Consider the following 6,000-nt stretch of genomic DNA (forward strand, 5'->3'; position numbering starts at 1 on the left):
GTTTTCCCTGCCAGATAAACCTTGAAATTTTTTTCCTCCACGAGTCGAAACAGCTTGTGCCTTTAATTACCGGAAGCATTTGGAAAAGAAAAAGCATTCTTGGCAACAAGTTCATCTTAATGATAGCAATTCTTCCCCATAGCGATAAACTCAGATGCTTCCACTTCTCTAAATCTTTTTCTATTTCTCTCCAGATTACTTCGTAATTATCACTGAATAGGTTTATATTTTTAGGTGTCAACCAGATACCTAGATATTTTATTTTTTTTACTGCCATAATCCCATATTTGGTTTGTAATTCCTCCGTCTCTAATTTGCTTAAGTTTTTAACCATCATCTTAGTTTTAGTCATATTTAATTTGAAACCTGCCAAGTTACCAAAATCTTCTATCTCATTAAGCATCACCTCCATCGTTTCATTCGGATCTTCCACCATCAAGATAAGGTCATCGGCAAAAGCCTTTACCTTGAATTCCTTCCTACCCACTTTTATTCCTTTTACCGCTTTATTTTCTCTGATGTTATTCATTAAGATCTCCATCACTGAAATAAATAGAAGTGGCGACAAGGGACACCCCTGTCTAGTGCCCTTTTCTATATTTAAGTCATCTGTTAATACATTGTTAATTATTACGTTAGCCTTTTGTTCTTGATATACTGCTTTAATTCCTCTCAGAAACCTTTCCCCAACATCCATTCTCTCCAAAGTTTTTTCCATGAATTTCCACGATACGTTGTCGAAGGCTTTCTCCGCATCAACGAATACTAAGGCTGCCTTAACATCAATTCTTAAATCTAGATACTCAATCACATCTATCACTGTTCTTATATTATTTCTCATTTGTCGGTCCGGTAAAAATCCTTGTTGGTCTTTATGTATAATCGTGTTCAATACCTTCTTCCATCTGCATGCCAAAGTATCCGCGAAGATTTTATAATCCGTATTTAACAACGATATCGGGCGATAGTTCTTTATGTTTGTTGGGTCAAGATCTCCCTTTGGTATTAAAGTAATGTGAGCCCTTTTCCAAGAATTTGGAACTTCTCCTTTTACCAAGATGTCATTCATTAATCTTAACATTACAGGTGAAATTTCGTCTATCAACTCCTTATAAAATTTGGCTGTTAGGCCATCCGGACCTGGGGCCTTTCCTACTTTCAACCTTTTTATTACTCCTTGCACCTCTTCTATTGTTATTAATTCATTTAGGTGTTTTTTCTGTTCCTCAGAGATTACTTTTGGTTTATGGTACTCTAGGTATCTATCCATCCTGTCCTCGCTCTCTTTCCCTTTTCGATATAAATCTCTATAATACTTCTGAAATTCTCTTCTTATTTCCTTAGGGTTTTCAGTGATTTTCCCATTTATCATAATTTTATTTATAGTATTTTGTTTTTGTTGTTTCTTTATTTGCCAGGCTAACAGTTTACCGCTTTTATTTGCATGTTCAAAATTTCTTTGTTTAAGCCATTTCAATTTCCATTCCACCTCCTGATTCACAAGTATTGAAAATTGGGTTTGTAACATTGAGATGTTCTGTTTTATCTGAATATTGTTGGAATATTGGGGTGTAAATCACCAATATTCTTACTACTGCCACTGGCTTCGGTAAAGAAGACAGCAAACAATCGTAGGTGCTAATCTACGTTTATTCAGAGAGTGTGTGTTCAGCCATCACTCTCCAGTTCAGAAGAAAGTGAAAGTAGAAAGAGAACAAAGAACATCACATGACAGGAGATCAGGTTACAGCTTGAGCTCCTGTGTGGGAAAGTTACAGCAATCACATAAAGTAAACATTCATCCACATGCAGCATCTGTGCCATGCAGAGGATTTATGCTAACATCTCCCCTGAATCCTGAAATGGAAAAAGATGCAAATGTGAGAGCATCATTAAGAGAAGTGAACAGACAGTTGTCATAAACAAAGTAGGACTTTCCTGCTGTGGAACTCTCTGAGACTGGATTGACCAGCTTTGGCTTCCAGGGGACCAGAGCAGTTGCTCTGTTGACAGAAACAGTGTTGTGTTTGACAACCTGTTGTTGTGGCTTAGCCTGTGTGACTGCTGCCTGTTTTGGAGTTCTAAGCACAGCTAAATTTGCAATTGCTGTGTTGGCAAACTCCTGAGAATACCTCTTGGGTCCTCTTCTAATCCTCTCAGACCTGCGTGAGAGGTGCAAATCCTGTTTACTGAGATTCTCCCCTTCAGGACTTTTGGGAGAACTCTTACCAATGGTAAACAGTGGATCTAGTGCTTCAAGCACTTTTTCATCATCCGATGAAGGTCTGTTAAAAACAGCATGAGTTCCTTTGTGTATGACTGTCTCCCCTGTGTCAGAGCTACTCGGGGTAGAGCCTTCAGCAAAGGAATCATTATCACTACCACTTATGTCAGTGTAGGAAGCATCAAAATCATTGGCACCTATGGGAAATTCATCAAGAACATATGTTTCTTGTGGCGTAGGAGTGTGTTCTACCTCTTGAGTAAGAATCACCTCATTGGAAGAAGACAACATAACTCTGTTTTGACCTTCCTCAAAACCCAATAGAATGCCTTGGACTGGCTTGCCCTCAAGCGAAGCCACCCACATTTTGGTTCCAAAAACCTTAGTGTTGCTCACAACAGGCTTATGTTGGAACAGAATCTCATAAGGAGAACGCTTCTGTCCTTTAGGAACCTGTCTGAGCCACTGGTAAAGGAAAAATGAGATGCTTTCAGCCCACAGTTGTTCAGACAATCCTGAACTCAGCAGTTGCGCCTGCATGCCTGCTTCTAACTCAGTGTTAACCTTAACACATAAGCTTTTGTCCCAAGCTGCCTGGGTCTTGGCAAACTTGTGGTGAATGCCTTTGTCATCAAAAAAAACTTGAAACTCCTGTGAAGTAAAAAGAGGAATGTCATTGGTCAATAAACATTCAATTTTACAACCATGTTTCAGTTCAACCTTAGCATGAAATTCAGAAAATTTCACAATAGCCTGCTGAGGCTTTTGCAGAGGATAAAACCACGTATACTTAGAGAAGTGGTCAGTTATCAGAAGATAAAATTTTGCCTTGCCAAGGGACTCTGGCATAGGACCAAAAACACCAGCAGAAACTATCTGGAAACAATGTGTTAGACCTTTCTTGCTTGGTTGCTTCTGTGTCTGCTTAGGCTCCTCTGGACCTGTCAAACAATCATCAACAACATTAAAACATGCATCACTTTTATCATAAGATAATCTGAAAAGGTTATCTTTGTCTCTGTGTCCCGTCAAAAGAACTTCTCCATCTTTAGAAATCACACAGGTGCCCTTGTGAAAACACAGCTCAAACCCCTTTTCATCAATTTGAGAAACACTGAAAAGGTTTTGCTTCAGCTCTGGAACAAGATACACATTACTGATACTCAAATTTAGAGATTTCAGAAAAATAGTTCCTTTTCCAATGGATTTCAAAGAATTGCCATCTGCCTGTGACACGATGGAGTCCAGCTTCTCGAAAGTCTGGAACAGTCTCTTGTCGTTGACCAGATGGTGGGAAGATCCAGAATCTATGATCAGATAAGACCCGTCGTCATCTTGGTCATCAAGCTGAGTGAGCATTACAAGCATTTTGCGTGCTGTAGGGCCCTTGCTGCTGCCGCCGCTGCTGCTGCTGCCGCTACCGCCGCTGCCTCGCCCCTTAGGCCCAGAAGCCTGTTGTTGACTTCCTGAGTCCTTCTGGGGTCGTCTACATGTCTTGGCTGTGTGTCCAGGAATATTGCATAACTGGCATCTGACCACAGCTTTAAGGGCTTGTGCAGTCTCTGTAGATGCACCAGGTGAGGGTGAGTAGCGCTCCCCGTTGGCCTCCGCCTGTGCGCGGGTCCTGTCCTCCTCATTAAGCAATGAAGCATAAATTCCTGCTGCAGTCATTTGCTGAGGGTCTTGAGCCCCCAGCTGGGCTGCAATAGCATTATAGGACTTGGGAAAGCTATTTAGCACTGTAAAGCAATAAATGTCGTCATCCAAATTGACGTTTCTGTCAACTAGCTCCTGGCGTAGTTGACGCATCTGATGCAAATGGGCTCTCAGGTCTCCTCCCTCCTTCAGACGCAAATTAATTAATCTCTGAAAGAATAATGTTGTTGATCCGGCGCGCAACCTCAGGTGCTCGTCCCGAAGATGAGTCCAAACATCATAAGCATTATCTAAGTTCCGAATATGAACCAGCTGTGATGGGTCCAAATGCAGAACTATTGTTGCCCTTGCCTGTGCGTTGCGATTCAACCACCTGTGGCCTGGCAAAACGGGCGGTGCGTTCTGAATCAAGTCAATAAGTCCTTGCCGGATAAGAACACATTCCATTTTAACACTCCACGTTGCGTAATTTGAGTCATTTAACAGAGGACACAAACTCTTGGGTGTTTGATCTGAATCCCCGGCTTTAGCCATCTTGCTACTGTAAGCGTGCTGCTAGCTTCTGACTTCAAAGTACAAAGAAGCTGCAAATTAGGCTTTCGGCAGGCATCTGCAATTAAGCTGCTGCTTTAGAGGTTTTATTGCCGCTATAAATCCGTCCCGGTTACTCACTGCTCCGGTGATAAGGAACGCAGACTATCCATGCACTTCCTCCCCTGGAACGCAGGAACCGGTGACTCCCAAGCAGGCGAAATTCCTCAGGATCAGCTGCTGCAGATTGAGGCCTCCTTGCCAGTTTACGCTTTTCAGAGGTCCGAAGATCGGAACCAGAGCTCTGCCAGAACTCTGCTACCACTGTTGGAATATTGGGGTGTAAATCACCAATATTCTTACTACTGCCACTGGCTTCGGTAAAGAAGACAGCAAACAATCGTAGGTGCTAATCTACGTTTATTCAGAGAGTGTGTGTTCAGCCATCACTCTCCAGTTCAGAAGAAAGTGAAAGTAGAAAGAGAACAAAGAACATCACATGACAGGAGATCAGGTTACAGCTTGAGCTCCTGTGTGGGAAAGTTACAGCAATCACATAAAGTAAACATTCATCCACATGCAGCATCTGTGCCATGCAGAGGATTTATGCTAACAAATATTCCCTGGTTTGCTAATTAATAATTTTTCATTTTCCATAAGATTTTGTAAAATTTCTTCTTTCTTCTTCTCTCTATCTCTTTTTTTAATGCTATTCTGCTGGATTAGGAAGCCCCTCATGACCGCCTTTCCAGCGTCCCAGACCGTCTTTAAGTCTGTCTCTTTATCTAAATTCCATTCAAAATACTGTTTCAATGTTTCTCTAGCCTTCCTCACTACGTCCTGATCCCTAAATAGACTTTCATTCATCCTCCATCTGAATGATGATTGTTCTTCTTTTAACTCCAAATAAATTGGGTTGTGATCAGAGAGGGTTCTTGGTTGTATTTCTATCTTATGCACTTTTTGTATTAATTCTTTTGATAACCATACATGGTCAATTCTCCCTGCGCTTTGGTTCGAGTTGGAGTAGTACGTAAATTGTTTTTTAGTTGGGTTTTTACACCTCCAGATGTCTATTAACCCTAAACTCTCTACCATCTTGAAAAAAGTTTTAGGTAATTTACCTTCATACATATCCTTCCTCCTGGTAGTTCTATCCATCTCAGGACTCACCACACCGTTCAGATCCCCCAGAAGGATTATTTTCTGATCCATATACTCAAGTAGGTTTTTCTCCAATTTTTTGTAAAATTCCGCTTTTCTCTGGTTTGGGGCGTAAACGCCCACTATCAATACCTTTTCACCTGCAGTCAACATTTGTACTACCACCACTCTTCCCTCTTTGTCTTTGTACACTAATTTTGGTTCATATTTTTCTTTAATATATACCACCACACCTCTCTTTTTTTTTTCATCAAGCGTTGCAAAATCTATTCCCAATTTCTTGTTTGCTAGTAACCTTTTATGTTTTTCAGAAATATGAGTTTCCTGTAAACATATAACATCTAACTTTTGTTTACTCAACACATGTTCAAATTTGTTTCGTTTGCTCTTACAGTTAAGACCATTAACATTCCACGATTGCACTT

This window comes from Zootoca vivipara, chromosome 1 (assembly GCF_965207765.1).
Source record: "Zootoca vivipara chromosome 1, rZooViv2.hap1.1, whole genome shotgun sequence".
In the NCBI taxonomy this organism is placed as follows: domain Eukaryota; kingdom Metazoa; phylum Chordata; class Lepidosauria; order Squamata; family Lacertidae; genus Zootoca; species Zootoca vivipara.